This window comes from Aulonocara sp. 'chitande type north' Nkhata Bay, unplaced genomic scaffold (assembly GCF_057382095.1).
Source record: "Aulonocara sp. 'chitande type north' Nkhata Bay isolate Kocher_YH1m ecotype deep benthic unplaced genomic scaffold, A_spYH_male_GT1.1 unmapped_scaffold_35, whole genome shotgun sequence".
NCBI lineage: Eukaryota > Metazoa > Chordata > Actinopteri > Cichliformes > Cichlidae > Aulonocara > Aulonocara sp. 'chitande type north' Nkhata Bay.
Genome location: NW_028234367.1, coordinates 67,631 through 84,908, shown reverse-complemented (window position 1 = coordinate 84,908; position 17,278 = coordinate 67,631). Strand labels below are relative to the sequence as shown.

At 56.8% G+C, this 17,278-nt stretch overlaps 7 non-coding genes and 6 pseudogenes across 7 annotated transcripts; all 13 read right to left on the bottom strand.

Annotated features, from left to right (window-relative positions):
• Positions 1-1,071: 1,071 nt before the first annotated feature.
• LOC147300059 (5S ribosomal RNA) lies at positions 1,072-1,190 on the bottom strand (annotated as a pseudogene).
• A 939-nt stretch (positions 1,191-2,129) lies between these two features.
• On the bottom strand, positions 2,130-2,248 carry LOC147300058 (5S ribosomal RNA). Its single transcript, XR_015128142.1, has one exon. It is a non-coding gene; the product is annotated as a 5S ribosomal RNA (ribosomal RNA).
• Positions 2,249-3,937: 1,689 nt separating this feature from the next.
• Positions 3,938-4,056, bottom strand: LOC147300057 (5S ribosomal RNA; annotated as a pseudogene).
• Positions 4,057-4,720: 664 nt separating this feature from the next.
• LOC147300056 (5S ribosomal RNA) lies at positions 4,721-4,839 on the bottom strand. The gene has a single exon (XR_015128141.1). It is a non-coding gene; the product is annotated as a 5S ribosomal RNA (ribosomal RNA).
• A 1,612-nt stretch (positions 4,840-6,451) lies between these two features.
• Positions 6,452-6,570, bottom strand: LOC147300055 (5S ribosomal RNA; annotated as a pseudogene).
• A 699-nt stretch (positions 6,571-7,269) lies between these two features.
• On the bottom strand, positions 7,270-7,388 carry LOC147300054 (5S ribosomal RNA). The gene has a single exon (XR_015128130.1). It is a non-coding gene; the product is annotated as a 5S ribosomal RNA (ribosomal RNA).
• Positions 7,389-8,996: 1,608 nt separating this feature from the next.
• On the bottom strand, positions 8,997-9,115 carry LOC147300053 (5S ribosomal RNA; annotated as a pseudogene).
• A 1,608-nt stretch (positions 9,116-10,723) lies between these two features.
• Positions 10,724-10,842, bottom strand: LOC147300052 (5S ribosomal RNA). Its single transcript, XR_015128099.1, has one exon. It is a non-coding gene; the product is annotated as a 5S ribosomal RNA (ribosomal RNA).
• A 1,129-nt stretch (positions 10,843-11,971) lies between these two features.
• Positions 11,972-12,090, bottom strand: LOC147300051 (5S ribosomal RNA). The gene has a single exon (XR_015128091.1). It is a non-coding gene; the product is annotated as a 5S ribosomal RNA (ribosomal RNA).
• A 1,405-nt stretch (positions 12,091-13,495) lies between these two features.
• Positions 13,496-13,614, bottom strand: LOC147300050 (5S ribosomal RNA; annotated as a pseudogene).
• A 584-nt stretch (positions 13,615-14,198) lies between these two features.
• Positions 14,199-14,317, bottom strand: LOC147300049 (5S ribosomal RNA). The gene has a single exon (XR_015128139.1). It is a non-coding gene; the product is annotated as a 5S ribosomal RNA (ribosomal RNA).
• Positions 14,318-15,689: 1,372 nt separating this feature from the next.
• Positions 15,690-15,808, bottom strand: LOC147300048 (5S ribosomal RNA). The gene has a single exon (XR_015128128.1). It is a non-coding gene; the product is annotated as a 5S ribosomal RNA (ribosomal RNA).
• Positions 15,809-17,022: 1,214 nt separating this feature from the next.
• Positions 17,023-17,141, bottom strand: LOC147300047 (5S ribosomal RNA; annotated as a pseudogene).
• Between the last annotated feature and the right edge of the window lie 137 nt (positions 17,142-17,278).

Sequence of the window (17,278 nt, the reverse complement as noted above, 5' to 3'; positions counted from 1 at the left end):
ACAGGCCCTGGTGTGGTGTAAGTGGCCTCAGCCAGCAGCCACAGGCCCTGGTGTGGTGTAAGTGGCCTGAGCAAGTGCCACAGGCCTGGTGTGGTGTAAGTGGCCTGAGCAAGAGCCACAGACCCTGGTGTAGTGTAATTGGCCTCAATAGCAACTAAGGCCCTGGTGTGGTGTAAGTGGCCTCAGCCAGCAGCCACAGGCCCTGATGTGGTGTAAGTGGCCCCAGCCGGTCACTCAGGCCCTGGTGTGGTGTAGGTGGCATCAGCTAGCAGCAAAAGGGCCCTGGTGTGGTGTAAGTGGCCTCAGCCAGCAGCAAAAGGGCCCTGGTGTGGTGTAAGTGGCCTCAGCCAGCAGCCACAGGCCCTGGTGTGGTGTAGGTGGCCTCAGCCAGCAGCCACAGGCCCTGGTGTGGTGTAAGTGGCCTCAGCCAGCAGCCACAGGCCCTGGTGTGGTGTAGGTGGCCTCAGCCAGCAGCCACAGGCCCTGGTGTGGTGTAAGTGGCCTCAGCCAGCAGCCACAGGCCCTGTTGTGGTGTAAGTGGCCTCAGCCAGTGCCACAGGCCCTGGTGTGGTGTAAGTGGCCTGAGCAAGAGCCACAGGCCCTGGTGTGGTGTAAGTGGCCTGAGCAAGAGCCACAGACCCTGGTGTGGTGTAATTGGCCTCAATAGCAACTAATGCCCTGGTGTGGTGTAGGTGGCCTCAGCCAGCAGCCACAGGCCCTGGTGTGGTGTAAGTGGCCTCAATAGCAACTAAGGCCCTGGTGTGGTGTAAGTGGCTTCAGCCAGCAGCCACAGGCTCTGGTGTGGTGTAACTGGCCTCAGCCAGCAGCCACAGGCCCTGGTGTGGTGTAAGTGGCCTCAGCCAGAGCCACAGGCCCTGATGTGGTGTAAGTGGCCCCAGCCGGTCACTCAGGCCCTGGTGTGGTGTAGGTGGCCTCAGCTAGCAGCACAAGACATTGGAAAAGAGCCAAAAGCAGTGTCGTTAATGTGCCCTCATTAATGGGCAGCTGCTTTTGGTCTTTTAATACACCCCTTCTCTGGATCAAAAGCGGTTCAATGACATGAAAATCAAAGGCTTACAGCACCAGGTATTCCCAGGCAGTCTCCCATCCAAGTACTAACCAAGCCCAGCCCTGCTTAGCTTCCGAGATCAGACGAGGTCGGGCGTGCTCAGGGTGGTATGGCCGTAAAATGCTGGCTCCAGCACAATGTCTCAATTTATGGATTCAAGTGATTAGGTGGCAAGTACCTGAAGTTACGAAGACAAACCTATAACCATACCTTCATGTTTGCATAATACCCTAACCCAAAGGCTCAGTTTGGCATTTATCCAACAGCACAGGCCCTGGATTGTTGAAGATGGCCTCAGGAACCAGCACAGGGCCTGGTGTGTTGTACATGGCCACAGCAAGCAGCACAGGGCCTGGTTTGGTGAAGATGGCCTCGGTCAGAAGCGCAGGGCCTGGTGTGATGTGAGTGGCCTGAGCAAGAGCCACAGGCCTTGGTGTGGTGTAAGTGGCCTCAGCCAGCAGCCACAGGCCCTGGTGTGGTGTAAGTCGCCTCAGCCAGAAGCCACAGGCACTGGTGTGGTGTAAGTGGCCTCAGCCAGCAGCAAAAGGGCCCTGGTGTGGTGTAAGTCGCCTCAGCCAGCAGCCACAGGCCCTGGTGTGGTGTAGGTGGCCTCAGCCAGCAGCCACAGGCCCTGGTGTGGTGTAAGTGGCCTCAGCCAGTGCCACAGGCCCTGGTGTGGTGTAATTGGCCTCAATAGCAACTAAGGCCCTGGTGTGGTGTAAGTGGCCTGAGCAAGAGCCACATACCCTTGTGTGGTGTAATTGGCCTCAATAGCAACTAAGGCCCTGGTGTGGTGTAGGTGGCCTCAGCCAGCAGCCACAGGCCCTGGTGTGGTGTAAGTGGCCTCAGCCAGAGCAACAGGCCCTGATGTGGTGTAAGTGGCCCCAGCCGGTCACTCAGGCCCTGGTGTGGTGTAAATGGCATCAGCTAGCAGCACAAGACATTGGAAAACAGCCAAAAGCAGTGTCGTTAATGTGCCCTCATTAATGGGGAGCTGCTTTTGGTCTTTTAATACACCCCTTCTCTGGATCAAAAGCGGTTCAATGACATGAAAATCAAAGGCTTACAGCACCAGGTATTCCCAGGCAGTCTCCCATCCAAGTACTAACCAAGCCCAGCCCTGCTTAGCTTCCGAGATCAGACGAGGTCGGGCGTGCTCAGGGTGGTATGGCCGTAAGCTGCTGGCCCCAGCACAATGTCTCAATTTATGGATTCAAGTGATTAGGTGGCAAGTACCTGAAGTTACGAAGACAATCCTATAACCATACCTGCATGTTTGCATAATACCCTAACCCAAAGGCTCAGTTTGGCATTTATCCAACAGCACAGGCCCTGGATTGTTGAAGATGGCCTCAAGAACCAGCACAGGACCTGGTGTGTTTTACATGGCCACAGCAAGCAGCACAGGGCCTGGTTTGGTGAAGATGGCCTCAGCAAGCAGCCACAGGCCCTGGTTTGGTGTAAGTGGCCTCAGCCAGCAGCCACAGGCCCTGGTGTGGTGTAAGTGGCCTCAGCCAGCAGCCACAGGCCCTGGTGTGGTCTAAGTGGCCTCAGCCAGTGCCACAGGCCCTGGTGTGGTGTAAGTGGCCTGAGTAAGAGCCACAGGCCCTGGTGTGGTGTAAGTGGCCTCAGCCAGCAGCCAGAGGCCCTGGTGTGGTGTAAGTGGCCTGAGCAAGTGCCACAAGCCCTGGTGTGGTGTAAGTGGCCTAAGCCAGAGCCACAGGCCCTGGTGTGGTGTAAGTGGCCTGAGCAAGAGCCACAGGGCCTGGTTTGGTGAAGATGGCCTCGGCCAGAAGCGCAGGGCCTGGTGTGATGTGAGTGGCCTGAGCAAGAGCCACAGGCCCTGGTGTGGTGTAAGTGGCCTCAGCCAGCAGCCACAGGCCCTGGTGTGGTGTAAGTCGCCTCAGCCAGAAGCCACAGGCACTGGTGTGGTGTAAGTGGCCTCAGCCAGCAGCAAAAGGGCCCTGGTGTGGTGTAAGTCGCCTCAGCCAGCAGCCACAGGCCCTGGTGTGGTGTAGATGGCCTCAGCCAGCAGCCACAGGCCCTGGTGTGGTGTAAGTGGCCTCAGCCAGCAGCCACAGGCCCTGGTGTGGTCTAAGTGGCCTCAGCCAGAAGCACAGGGCCTGGTGTGATATGAGTGGCCTGAGCAAGAGCCACAGGCCCTGGTGTGGTGTAAGTGGCCTGAGCAAGAGCCACAGGCCCTGGTGTGGTGTAAGTGGCCTGAGCAAGAGCCACAGGCCCTGGTGTGGTGTAGGTGGCCTCAGCCAGCAGCCACAGGCCCTGGTGTGGTGTAGGTGGCCTCAGCCAGCAGCCACAAGCCCTTGTGTGGTGTAAGTGGCCTCAGCCAGCAGCCACAGGCTCTGGTGTGGTGTAAGTGGCCTCAGCCAGTGCCACAGGCCCTGGTGTGGTGTAAGTTGCCTGAGCAAGAGCCACAGACCATGGTGTGGTGTAATTGGCCTCAATAGCAACTAAGGCCCTGGTGTGGTGTAAGTGGCCTCAGCCAGCAGCCACAGGCCTGGTGTGGTGTAAGTGGCCTCAGCCAGCAGCCACAGGCCCTGGTGTGGTGTAAGTGGCCTCAGCCAGAGCCACAGGCCCTGATGTGGTGTAAGTGGCCTGAGCAAGAGCCACAGGCCCTGGTGTGGTGTAAGTGGCCTGAGCAAGAGCCACAGGCCCTGGTGTGGTGTAAGTGACCTCAGCCAGCAAATAAGGCCGTGGTGTGGTGTAGGTGGCATCAGCTAGCAGCACAAGACATTGGAAAACAGCCAAAAGCAATGTCGTTAATGTGCCCTCATTAATGGGGAGCTGCTTTTGGTCTTTTAATACACCCCTTCTCTGGATCAAAAGCGGTTCAATGACATGAAAATGAAAGGCTTACAGGACCAGGTATTCCCAGGCAGTCTCCCATCCAAGTACTAACCAAGCCCAGCCCTGCTTAGCTTCCGAGATCAGACGAGGTCGGGCGTGCTCAGGGTGGTATGGCCGTAATCTGCTGGCCCCAGCACAATGTCTCAATTTATGGATTCAAGTGATTAGGTGGCAAGTACCTGAAGTTACGAAGACAATCCTATAACCATACCTGCATGTTTGCATAATACCCTAACCCAAAGGCTCAGTTTGGCATTTATCCAACAGCACAGGCCCTGGATTGTTGAAGATGGCCTCAGGAACCAGCACAGGGCCTGGTGTGTTGTACATGGCCACAGCAAGCAGCACAGGGCCTGGTTTGGTGAAGATGACCTCGGCCAGAAGCACAGGGCCTGGTGTGATATGAGTGGCCTGAGCAAGAGCCACAGGCCCTGGTGTGTTGTAAGTGGCCTCAGCCAGCAGCCACAGGCCCTGGTGTGGTGTAGGTGGCCTCAGCCAGCAGCCACAGGCCCTTGTGTGGTGTAATTGGCCTCAATAGCAACTAAGGCCCTGGTGTGGTGTAGGTGGCCTCAGCCAGCAGCCACAGGCCCTGGTGTGGTGTAGGTGGCCTCAGCCAGCAGCCACAGGCCCTGGTGTGGTGTAAATGGCATCAGCTAGCAGCACAAGACATTGGAAAACAGCCAAAAGCAGTGTCGTTAATGTGCCCTCATTAATGGGGAGCTGCTTTTGGTCTTTTAATACACCCCTTCTCTGGATCAAAAGCGGTTCAATGACATGAAAATGAAAGGCTTACAGCACCAGGTATTCCCAGGCAGTCTCCCATCCAAGTACTAACCAAGCCCAGCCCTGCTTAGCTTCCGAGATCAGACGAGGTCGGGCGTGCTCAGGGTGGTATGGCCGTAAGCTGCTGGCCCCAGCACAATGTCTCAATTTATGGATTCAAGTGATTAGGTGGCAAGTACCTGAAGTTACGAAGACAATCCTATAACCATACCTGCATGTTTGCATAATACCCTAACCCAAAGGCTCAGTTTGGCATTTATCCAACAGCACAGGCCCTGGATTGTTGAAGATGGCCTCAAGAACCAGCACAGGACCTGGTGTGTTTTACATGGCCACAGCAAGCAGCACAGGGCCTGGTTTGGTGAAGATGGCCTCAGCAAGCAGCCACAGGCCCTGGTTTGGTGTAAGTGGCCTCAGCCAGCAGCCACAGGCCCTGGTGTGGTGTAAGTGGCCTCAGCCAGCAGCCACAGGCCCTGGTGTGGTCTAAGTGGCCTCAGCCAGTGCCACAGGCCCTGGTGTGGTGTAAGTGGCCTGAGTAAGAGCCACAGGCCCTGGTGTGGTGTAAGTGGCCTCAGCCAGCAGCCAGAGGCCCTGGTGTGGTGTAAGTGGCCTGAGCAAGTGCCACAAGCCCTGGTGTGGTGTAAGTGGCCTAAGCCAGAGCCACAGGCCCTGGTGTGGTGTAAGTGGCCTGAGCAAGAGCCACAGGGCCTGGTTTGGTGAAGATGGCCTCGGCCAGAAGCGCAGGGCCTGGTGTGATGTGAGTGGCCTGAGCAAGAGCCACAGGCCCTGGTGTGGTGTAAGTGGCCTCAGCCAGCAGCCACAGGCCCTGGTGTGGTGTAAGTCGCCTCAGCCAGAAGCCACAGGCACTGGTGTGGTGTAAGTGGCCTCAGCCAGCAGCAAAAGGGCCCTGGTGTGGTGTAAGTCGCCTCAGCCAGCAGCCACAGGCCCTGGTGTGGTGTAGATGGCCTCAGCCAGCAGCCACAGGCCCTGGTGTGGTGTAAGTGGCCTCAGCCAGCAGCCACAGGCCCTGGTGTGGTCTAAGTGGCCTCAGCCAGAAGCACAGGGCCTGGTGTGATATGAGTGGCCTGAGCAAGAGCCACAGGCCCTGGTGTGGTGTAAGTGGCCTGAGCAAGAGCCACAGGCCCTGGTGTGGTGTAAGTGGCCTGAGCAAGAGCCACAGGCCCTGGTGTGGTGTAGGTGGCCTCAGCCAGCAGCCACAGGCCCTGGTGTGGTGTAGGTGGCCTCAGCCAGCAGCCACAAGCCCTTGTGTGGTGTAAGTGGCCTCAGCCAGCAGCCACAGGCTCTGGTGTGGTGTAAGTGGCCTCAGCCAGTGCCACAGGCCCTGGTGTGGTGTAAGTTGCCTGAGCAAGAGCCACAGACCATGGTGTGGTGTAATTGGCCTCAATAGCAACTAAGGCCCTGGTGTGGTGTAAGTGGCCTCAGCCAGCAGCCACAGGCCCTGGTGTGGTGTAAGTGGCCACAGCCAGCAGCCACAGGCCCTGGTGTGGTGTAAGTGGCCTCAGCCAGAGCCACAGGCCCTGATGTGGTGTAAGTGGCCCCAGCCGGTCACTCAGGCCCTGGTGTGGTGTAGGTGGCATCAGCTAGCAGCACAAGACATTGGAAAACAGCCAAAAGCAATGTCGTTAATGTGCCCTCATTAATGGGCAGCTGCTTTTGGTCTTTTAATACACCCCTTCTCTGGATCAAAAGCGGTTCAATGACATGAAAATCAAAGGGTTACAGCACCAGGTATTCCCAGGCAGTCTCCCATCCAAGTACTAACCAAGCCCAGCCCTGCTCAGCTTCCGAGATCAGACGAGGTCGGGCGTGCTCAGGGTGGTATGGCCGTAAGCTGCTGGCCGCAGCACAATGTCTCAATTTATGGATTCAGGTGATTAGGTGGCAAGTACCTGAAGTTACGAAGACAATCCTATAACCCTACCTTCATGTTTGCATAATACCCTAACCCAAAGGCTCAGTTTAGCATTTATCCAACAGCACAGGCCCTGGATTGTTGAAGATGGCCTCAGGAACCAGCACAGGGCCTGGTGTGTTGTACATGGCCACAGCTAGCAGCACAGGGCCTGGTTTGGTGAAGATGGCCTCGGCCAGAAGCGCAGGGCCTGGTGTGATGTGAGTGGCCTGAGCAAGAGCCACAGGCCCTGGTGTGGTGTAAGTGGCCTGAGCAAGAGCCACAGGCCCTGGTGTGGTGTAAGTGGCCTCAATAGCAAATAAGGCCCTGGTGTGGTGTAAGTGGCCTCAGCCAGCAGCCACAGGCCCTGGTGTGGTGTAAGTGGCCTCAGCCAGTGCCACAGGCCCTGGTGTGGTGTAAGTGGCCTGAGCAAGAGCCAAAGACCCTGGTGTGGTGTAATTGGCCTCAATAGCAACTAAGGCCCTGGTTTGGTGTAGGTGGCATCAGCTAGCAGCACAAGACATTGGAAAACAGCCAAAAGCAATGTCGTTAATGTACCCTCATTAATGGGCAGCTGCTTTTGGTCTTTTAATACACCCCTTCTCTGGATCAAAAGCGGTTCAATGACATGAAAATGAAAGGCTTACAGCACCAGGTTTTCCCAGGCAGTCTCCCATCCAAGTACTAACCAAGCCCAGCCCTGCTTAGCTTCCGAGATCAGACGAGGTCGGGCGTGCTCAGGGTGGTATGGCCGTAAGCTGCTGGCTCCAGCACAATGTCTCAATTTATGGATTCAAGTGATTAGGTGGCAAGTACCTGAAGTTACGAAGATAATCCTATAACCATACCTGCATGTTTGCATAATACCCTAACCCAAAGGCTCAGTTTGGCATTTATCCAACAGCACAGGCCCTGGATTGTTGAAGATGGCCTCAGGAACCAGCACAGGGCCTGATGTGTTGTACATGGCCACAGCAAGCAGCACAGGGCCTGGTTTGGTGAAGATGGCCTCGGCCAGAAGCACAGGGCCTGGTGTGATATGAGTGGCCTGAGCAAGAGCCACAGGCCCTGGTGTGTTGTAAGTGGCCTCAGCCAGCAGCCACAGGCCCTGGTGTGGTGTAGGTGGCCTCAGCCAGCAGCCACAGGCCCTTGTGTGGTGTAAGTGGCCTCAGCCAGCAGCCACAGGCCCTGGTGTGGTGTAAGTGGCCTCAGCCAGTGCCACAGGCCCTGGTGTGGTGTAATTGGCCTCAATAGCAACTAAGGCCCTGGTGTGGTGTAAGTGGCCTGAGCAAGAGCCACATACCCTGGTGTGGTGTAATTGGCCTCAATAGCAACTAAGGCCCTGGTGTGGTGTAGGTGGCCTCAGCCAGCAGCCACAGGCCCTGGTGTGGTGTAAGTGGCCTCAGCCAGCAGCCACAGGCCCTGGTGTGGTTTAAGTGGCCTCAGCCAGTGCCACAGGCCCTGGTGTGGTGTAGATGGCCTGAGCAAGAGCCACAGACCCTGGTGTGGTGTAATTGGCCTCAGCCAGCAGCCACAGGCCCTGGTGTGGTGTAAGTCGCCTCAGACAGAAGCCACAGGCACTGGTGTGGTGTAAGTGGCCTCAGCCAGCAGCAAAAGGGCCCTGGTGTGGTGTAAGTCGCCTCAGCCAGCAGCCACAGGCCCTGGTGTGGTGTAGGTGGCCTCAGCCACCAGCCACAGGCCCTGGTGTGGTGTAAGTGGCCTCAGCCAGCAGCCACAGGCCCTGGTGTGGTGTAAGTGGCCTCAGCCAGCAGCCACAGGCCCTGGTGTGGTGTAAGTGGCCTCAGCCAGTGCCACAGGCCCTGGTGTGGTGTAAGTGGCCTGAGCAAGAGCCACAGGCCCTGGTGTGGTGTAAGTGGCCTGAGCAAGAGCCACAGACCCTGGTGTGGTGTAATTGGCCTCAATAGCAACTAATGCCCTGGTGTGGTGTAGGTGGCCTCAGCCAGCAGCCACAGGCCCTGGTGTGGTGTAAGTGGCCTGAGCAAGAGCCACAGGCCCTGGTGTGGTGTAAGTGGCCTGAGCAAGAGCCACAGACCCTGGTGTGGTGTAATTGGCCTCAATAGCAACTAATGCCCTGGTGTGGTGTAGGTGGCCTCAGCCAGCAGCCACAGGCCCTGGTGTGGTGAAAGTGGCCTCAGCCAGAGCCACAGGCCCTGATGTGGTGTAAGTGGCCCCAGCCGGTCACTCAGGCCCTTGTGTGGTGTAGGTTGCATCAGCTAGCAGCACAAGACATTGGAAAAGAGCCAAAAGCAGTGTCGTTAATGTGCCCTCATTAATGGGCAGCTGCTTTTGGTCTTTTAATACACCCCTTCTCTGGATCAAAAGCGGTTCAATGACATGAAAATCAAAGACTTACAGCACCAGGTATTCCCAGGCAGTCTCCCATTCAAGTACTAACCAAGCCCAGCCCTGCTTAGCTTCCGAGATCAGACGAGGTCTGGCGTGCTCAGGGTGGTATGGCCGTAAGCTGCTGACTCCAGCACAATGTCTCAATTTATGGATTCAGGTGATTAGGTGGCAAGTACCTGAAGTTACGAAGACAATCCTATAACCATACCTGCATGTTTGCATAATACCCTAACCCAAAGGCTCAGTTTAGCATTTATCCAACAGCACAGGCCCTGGATTGTTGAAGATGGCCTCAGGAACCAGCACAGGGCCTGATGTGTTGTACATGGCCACAGCAAGCAGCACAGGGCCTGGTTTGGTGAAGATGGCCTCGGCCAGAAGCACAGGGCCTGGTGTGATATGAGTGGCCTGAGCAAGAGCCACAGGCCCTGGTGTGTTGTAAGTGGCCTCAGCCAGCAGCCACAGGCCCTGGTGTGGTGTAGGTGGCCTCAGCCAGCAGCCACAGGCCCTTGTGTGGTGTAAGTGGCCTCAGCCAGCAGCCACAGGCCCTGGTGTGGTGTAAGTGGCCTCAGCCAGTGCCACAGGCCCTGGTGTGGTGTAATTGGCCTCAATAGCAACTAAGGCCCTGGTGTGGTGTAAGTGGCCTGAGCAAGAGCCACATACCCTGGTGTGGTGTAATTGGCCTCAATAGCAACTAAGGCCCTGGTGTGGTGTAGGTGGCCTCAGCCAGCAGCCACAGGCCCTGGTGTGGTGTAAGTGGCCTCAGCCAGCAGCCACAGGCCCTGGTGTGGTTTAAGTGGCCTCAGCCAGTGCCACAGGCCCTGGTGTGGTGTAGATGGCCTGAGCAAGAGCCACAGACCCTGGTGTGGTGTAATTGGCCTCAGCCAGCAGCCACAGGCCCTGGTGTGGTGTAAGTCGCCTCAGACAGAAGCCACAGGCACTGGTGTGGTGTAAGTGGCCTCAGCCAGCAGCAAAAGGGCCCTGGTGTGGTGTAAGTCGCCTCAGCCAGCAGCCACAGGCCCTGGTGTGGTGTAGGTGGCCTCAGCCACCAGCCACAGGCCCTGGTGTGGTGTAAGTGGCCTCAGCCAGCAGCCACAGGCCCTGGTGTGGTGTAAGTGGCCTCAGCCAGCAGCCACAGGCCCTGGTGTGGTGTAAGTGGCCTCAGCCAGTGCCACAGGCCCTGGTGTGGTGTAAGTGGCCTGAGCAAGAGCCACAGGCCCTGGTGTGGTGTAAGTGGCCTGAGCAAGAGCCACAGACCCTGGTGTGGTGTAATTGGCCTCAATAGCAACTAATGCCCTGGTGTGGTGTAGGTGGCCTCAGCCAGCAGCCACAGGCCCTGGTGTGGTGTAAGTGGCCTGAGCAAGAGCCACAGGCCCTGGTGTGGTGTAAGTGGCCTGAGCAAGAGCCACAGACCCTGGTGTGGTGTAATTGGCCTCAATAGCAACTAATGCCCTGGTGTGGTGTAGGTGGCCTCAGCCAGCAGCCACAGGCCCTGGTGTGGTGAAAGTGGCCTCAGCCAGAGCCACAGGCCCTGATGTGGTGTAAGTGGCCCCAGCCGGTCACTCAGGCCCTTGTGTGGTGTAGGTTGCATCAGCTAGCAGCACAAGACATTGGAAAAGAGCCAAAAGCAGTGTCGTTAATGTGCCCTCATTAATGGGCAGCTGCTTTTGGTCTTTTAATACACCCCTTCTCTGGATCAAAAGCGGTTCAATGACATGAAAATCAAAGACTTACAGCACCAGGTATTCCCAGGCAGTCTCCCATTCAAGTACTAACCAAGCCCAGCCCTGCTTAGCTTCCGAGATCAGACGAGGTCGGGCGTGCTCAGGGTGGTATGGCCGTAAGCTGCTGACTCCAGCACAATGTCTCAATTTATGGATTCAAGTGATTAGGTGGCAAGTACCTGAAGTTACGAAGACAATGCTATAACCATACCTGCATGTTTGCATAATACCCTAACCCAAAGGCTCAGTTTGGCATTTATCCAACAGCACAGGCCCTGGATTGTTGAAGATGGCCTCAGGAACCAGCACAGGGCCTGGTGTGTTGCACATGGCCACAGCAAGGAGCACAGGGCCTGGTTTGGTGAAGATGGCCTCGGACAGAAGCGCAGGGCCTGGTGTGATGTGAGTGGCCTGAGCAAGAGCCACAGGCCTTGGTGTGGTGTAAGTGGCCTCAGCCAGCAGCCACAGGCCCTGGTGTGGTGTAAGTCGCCTCAGCCAGAAGCCACAGGCACTGGTGTGGTGTAAGTGGCCTCAGCCAGCAGCCACAGGCCCTGGTGTGGTGTAGGTGGCCTCAGCCAGCAGCCACAGGCCCTGGTGTGGTGTAGGTGGCCTCAGCCAGCAGCCACAGGCCCTGGTGTGGTGTAAGTGGCCTCAGCCAGCAGCCACAGGCCCTGGTGTGGTGTAAGTGGCCTGAGCAAGAGCCACAGGCCCTGGTGTGGTGTAAGTGGCCTGAGGAAGAGCCACAGACCCTGGTGTGGTGTAATTGGCCTCAATAGCAACTAATGCCCTGGTGTGGTGTAGGTGGCCTCAGCCAGCAGCCACAGGCCCTGGTGTGGTGTAAGTGGCCTCAGCCAGCAGCCACAGGCCCTGGTGTGGTGTAAGTGGCCTGAGCAAGTGCCACAGGCCTGGTGTGGTGTAAGTGGCCTGAGCAAGAGCCACAGACCCTGGTGTGGTGTAATTGGCCTCAATAGCAACTAAGGCCCTGGTGTGGTGTAGGTGGCCTCAGCCAGCAGCCACAGGCCCTGGTGTGGTGTAAGTGGCCTCAGCCAGAGCCACAGGCCCTGATGTGGTGTAAGTGGCCCCAGCCGGTCACTCAGGCCCTGGTGTGGCGTAGGTGGCATCAGCTAGCAGCACAAGACATTGGAAAACAGCCAAAAGCAATGTCGTTAATGTGCCCTCATTAATGGGCTTTTGGTCTTTTAATACACCCCTTCTCTGGATCAAAAGCGGTTCAATGACATGAAAATGAAAGGCTTACAGCACCAGGTATTCCCAGGAAGTCTCCCATCCAAGTACTAACCAAGCCCAGCCCTGCTTAGCTTCCGAGATCAGACGAGGTCGGGCGTGCTCAGGGTGGTATGGCCGTAAGCTGCTGGCCCCAGCACAATGACTCAATTTATGGATTCAAGTGATTAGGTGGCAAGTACCTGAAGTTACGAAGACAATCCTATAACCATACCTGCATGTTTGCATAATACCCTAACCCAAAGGCTCAGTTTGGCATTTATCCAACAGCACAGGCCCTGGATTGTTGAAGATGGCCTCAGGAACCAGCACAGGGCCTGGTGTGTTGTACATGGCCACAGCTAGCAGCACAGGGCCTGGTTTGGTGAAGATGGCCTCGGCCAGAAGAGCAGGGCCTGGTGTGATGTGAGTGGCCTGAGCAAGAGCCACAGGCCCTGGTGTGGTGTAAGTGGCCCCAGCCGGTCACTCAGGCCCTGGTTTGGTGTAAGTGGCCTCAGCTAGCAGCCACAGGCCCTGGTGTGGTGTGAGTGGCCTCAGCCAGCAGCCACAGGCCCTGGTGTGGTCTAAGTGGCCTCAGCCAGTGCCACAGGCCCTGGTGTGGTGTAAGTGGCCTGAGCAAGAGCCACAGGCCCTGGTGTGGTGTAAGTGGCCTCAGCCAGCAGCCACAGGCCCTGGTGTGGTGTAAGTGGCCTGAGCAAGTGCCACAGGCCCTGGTGTGGTGTAAGTGGCCTAAGCAAGAGCCACAGGCCCTGGTGTGGTGTAAGTGGCCTCAATAGCAAATAAGGCCCTGGTGTGGTGTAAGTGGCCTGAGCAAGAACCACAGGGCCTGGTTTGGTGAAGATGGCCTCGGCCAGAAGCGCAGGGCCTGGTGTGATGTGAGTGGCCTGAGCAAGAGCCACAGGCCCTGGTGTGGTGTAAGTGGCCTCAGCCAGCAGCCACAGGCCCTGGTGTGGTGTAAGTAGCCTGAGCAAGAGCCACAGGCCCTGGTGTGGTGTAAGTGGCCTGAGCAAGAGCCACAGACCCTGGTGTGGTGTAATTGGCCTCAATAGCAACTAATGCCCTGGTGTGGTGTAGGTGGCCTCAGCCAGCAGCCACAGGCCCTGGTGTGGTGTAAGTGGCCTCAGCCAGCAGCCACAGGCCCTGGTGTGGTGTAAGTGGCCTGAGCAAGTGCCACAGGCCTGGTGTGGTGTAAGTGGCCTGAGCAAGAGCCACAGACCCTGGTGTGGTGTAATTGGCCTCAATAGCAACTAAGGCCCTGGTGTGGTGTAGGTGGCCTCAGCCAGCAGCCACAGGCCTTGGTGTGGTGTAAGTGGCCTCAGCCAGAGCCACAGGCCCTGATGTGGTGTAAGTGGCCCCAGCCGGTCACTCAGGCCCTGGTGTGGTGTAGGTGGCATCAGCTAGCAGCACAAGACATTGGAAAACAGCCAAAAGCAATGTCGTTAATGTGCCCTCATTAATGGGCAGCTGCTTTTGGTCTTTTAATACACCCCTTCTCTGGATCAAAAGCGGTTCAATGACATGAAAAAGAAAGGTTTACAGCACCAGGTATTCCCAGGCAGGCTCCCATCCAAGTACTAACCAAGCCCAGCCCTGCTCAGCTTCCGAGATCAGACGAGGTCGGGCGTGCTCAGGGTGGTATGGCCGTAAGCTGCTGGCCCCAGCACAATGTCTGAATTTATGGATTCAGGTGATTAGGTGGCAAGTACCTGAAGTTACGAAGACAATCCTATAACCCTACCTTCATGTTTGCATAATACCCTAACCCAAAGGCTCAGTTTAGCATTTATCCAACAGCACAGGCCCTGGATTGTTGAAGATGGCCTCAGGAACCAGCACAGGGCCTGGTGTGTTGTACATGGCCACAGCTAGCAGCACAGGGCCTGGTTTGGTGAAGATGGCCTCGGCCAGAAGCGCAGGGCCTGGTGTGATGTGAGTGGCCTGAGCAAGAGCCACAGGCCCTGGTGTGGTGTAAGTCGCCTCAGCCAGAACCCACAGGCCCTGGTGTGGTGTAAGTGGCCTCAGCCAGAGCCACAGCCCCTGATGTGGTGTAAGTGGCCCCAGCCGGTCACTCAGGCCCTGGTGTGGTGTAGGTGGCATCAGCTAGCAGCACAAGACATTGGAAAAGAGCCAAAAGCAATGTGATTAATGTGCCCTTATTAATGGGCAGCTGCTTTTGGTCTTTTAATACACCCCTTCTCTGGATCAAAAGCGGTTCAATGACATGAAAATGAAAGGCTTACAGCACCAGGTATTCCCAGGCAGTCTCCCATCCAAGTACTAACCAAGCCCAGCCCTGCTTAGCTTCCGAGATCAGACGAGGTCGGGCGTGCTCAGGGTGGTATGGCCGTAAGCTGCTGGCCCCAGCACAATGTCTCAATTTATGGATTCAAGTGATTAGGTGGCAAGTACCTGAAGTTACGAAGACAATCCTATAACCATACCTGCATGTTTGCATAATACCCTAACCCAAAGGCTCAGTTTGGCATTTATCCAACAGCACAGGCCCTGGATTGTTGAAGATGGCCTCAGGAAACAGCACAGGGCCTGGTGTGTTGTACATGGCCACAGCAAGCAGCACAGGGCCTGGTTTGGTGAAGATGGCCTCAGCCAGAAGCACAGGGCCTGGTGTGATATGAGTGGCCTGAGCAAGAGCCACAGGCCCTGGTGTGGTGTAAGTGGCCTGAGCAAGAGCCACAGGCCCTGGTGTGGTGTAGGTGGCCTCAGCCAGCAGCCACAGGCCCTGGTGTGGTGTAGGTGGCCTCAGCCAGCAGCCACAAGCCCTTGTGTGGTGTAAGTGGCCTCAGCCAGCAGCCACAGGCCCTGGTGTGGTGTAAGTGGCCTCAGCCAGTGCCACAGGCCCTGGTGTGGTGTAAGTGGCCTGAGCAAGAGCCACAGACCATGGTGTGGTGTAATTGGCCTCAATAGCAACTAAGGCCCTGGTGTGGTGTAGGTGGCCTAAGCCAGCAGCCACAGGCCCTGGTGTGGTGTAAGTGGCCTCAGCCAGCAGCCACAGGCCCTGGTGTGGTGTAAGTCGCCTCAGCCAGAAGCCACAGGCACTGGTGTGGTGTAAGTGGCCTCAGCCAGCAGCAAAAGGGCCCTGGTGTGGTGTAAGTCGCCTCAGCCAGCAGCCACAGGCCCTGGTGTGGTGTAGATGGCCTCAGCCAGCAGCCACAGGCCCTGGTGTGGTGTAAGTGGCCTCAGCCAGCAGCCACAGGCCCTGGTGTGATATGAGTGGCCTGAGCAAGAGCCACAGGCCCTGGTGTGGTGTAAGTGGCCTGAGCAAGAGCCACAGGCCCTGGTGTGGTGTAAGTGGCCTGAGCAAGAGCCACAGGCCCTGGTGTGGTGTAAGTGGCCTGAGCAAGAGCCACAGGCCCTGGTGTGGTGTAAGTGGCCTCAATAGCAAATAAGGCCCTGGTGTGGTGTAAGTGGCCTCAGCCAGCAGCCACAGGCCCTGGTGTGGTGTAAGTGGCCTCAGCCAGTGCCACAGGCCCTGGTGTGGTGTAAGTGGCCTGAGCAAGAGCCAAAGACCCTGGTGTGGTGTAATTGGCCTCAATAGCAACTAAGGCCCTGGTTTGGTGTAGGTGGCATCAGCTAGCAGCACAAGACATTGGAAAACAGCCAAAAGCAATGTCGTTAATGTACCCTCATTAATGGGCAGCTGCTTTTGGTCTTTTAATACACCCCTTCTCTGGATCAAAAGCGGTTCAATGACATGAAAATGAAAGGCTTACAGCACCAGGTTTTCCCAGGCAGTCTCCCATCCAAGTACTAACCAAGCCCAGCCCTGCTTAGCTTCCGAGATCAGACGAGGTCGGGCGTGCTCAGGGTGGTATGGCCGTAAGCTGCTGGCTCCAGCACAATGTCTCAATTTATGGATTCAAGTGATTAGGTGGCAAGTACCTGAAGTTACGAAGATAATCCTATAACCATACCTGCATGTTTGCATAATACCCTAACCCAAAGGCTCAGTTTGGCATTTATCCAACAGCACAGGCCCTGGATTGTTGAAGATGGCCTCAGGAACCAGCACAGGGCCTGATGTGTTGTACATGGCCACAGCAAGCAGCACAGGGCCTGGTTTGGTGAAGATGGCCTCGGCCAGAAGCACAGGGCCTGGTGTGATATGAGTGGCCTGAGCAAGAGCCACAGGCCCTGGTGTGTTGTAAGTGGCCTCAGCCAGCAGCCACAGGCCCTGGTGTGGTGTAGGTGGCCTCAGCCAGCAGCCACAGGCCCTTGTGTGGTGTAAGTGGCCTCAGCCAGCAGCCACAGGCCCTGGTGTGGTGTAAGTGGCCTCAGCCAGTGCCACAGGCCCTGGTGTGGTGTAATTGGCCTCAATAGCAACTAAGGCCCTGGTGTGGTGTAAGTGGCCTGAGCAAGAGCCACAGGCCCTGGTGTGGTGTAAGTGGCCTGAGCAAGAGCCACAGGCCCTGGTGTGGTGTAAGTGGCCTGAGCAAGAGCCACAGGCCCTGGTGTGGTGTAGGTGGCCTCAGCCAGCAGCCACAGGCCCTTGTGTGGTGTAGGTGGCCTCAGCCAGCAGCCACAAGCCCTTGTGTGGTGTAAGTGGCCTCAGCCAGCAGCCACAGGCCCTTGTGTGGTGTAGGTGGCCTCAGCCAGCAGCCACAAGCCCTTGTGTGGTGTAAGTGGCCTCAGCCAGTGCCACAGGCCCTGGTGTGGTGTAAGTTGCCTGAGCAAGAGCCACAGACCATGGTGTGGTGTAATTGGCCTCAATAGCAACTAAGGCCCTGGTGTGGTGTAAGTGGCCTCAGCCAGCAGCCACAGGCCCTGGTGTGGTGTAAGTGGCCTCAGCCAGCAGCCACAGGCCCTGGTGTGGTGTAAGTGGCCTCAGCCAGAGCCACAGGCCCTGATGTGGTGTAAGTGGCCCCAGCCGGTCACTCAGGCCCTGGTGTGGTGTAGGTGGCATCAGCTAGCAGCACAAGACATTGGAAAACAGCCAAAAGCAATGTTGTTAATGTGCCCTCATTAATGGGCAGCTGCTTTTGGTCTTTTAATACACCCCTTCTCTGGATCAAAAGCGGTTCAATGACATGAAAATGAAAGGCTTACAGCACCAGGTATTCCCAGGCAGTCTCCCATCCAAGTACTAACCAAGCCCAGCCCTGCTCAGCTTCCGAGATCAGACGAGGTCGGGCGTGCTCAGGGTGGTATGGCCGTAAGCTGCTGGCCGCAGCACAATGTCTCAATTTATGGATTCAGGTGATTAGGTGGCAAGTACCTGAAGTTACGAAGACAATCCTATAACCCTACCTTCATGTTTGCATAATACCCTAACCCAAAGGCTCAGTTTAGCATTTA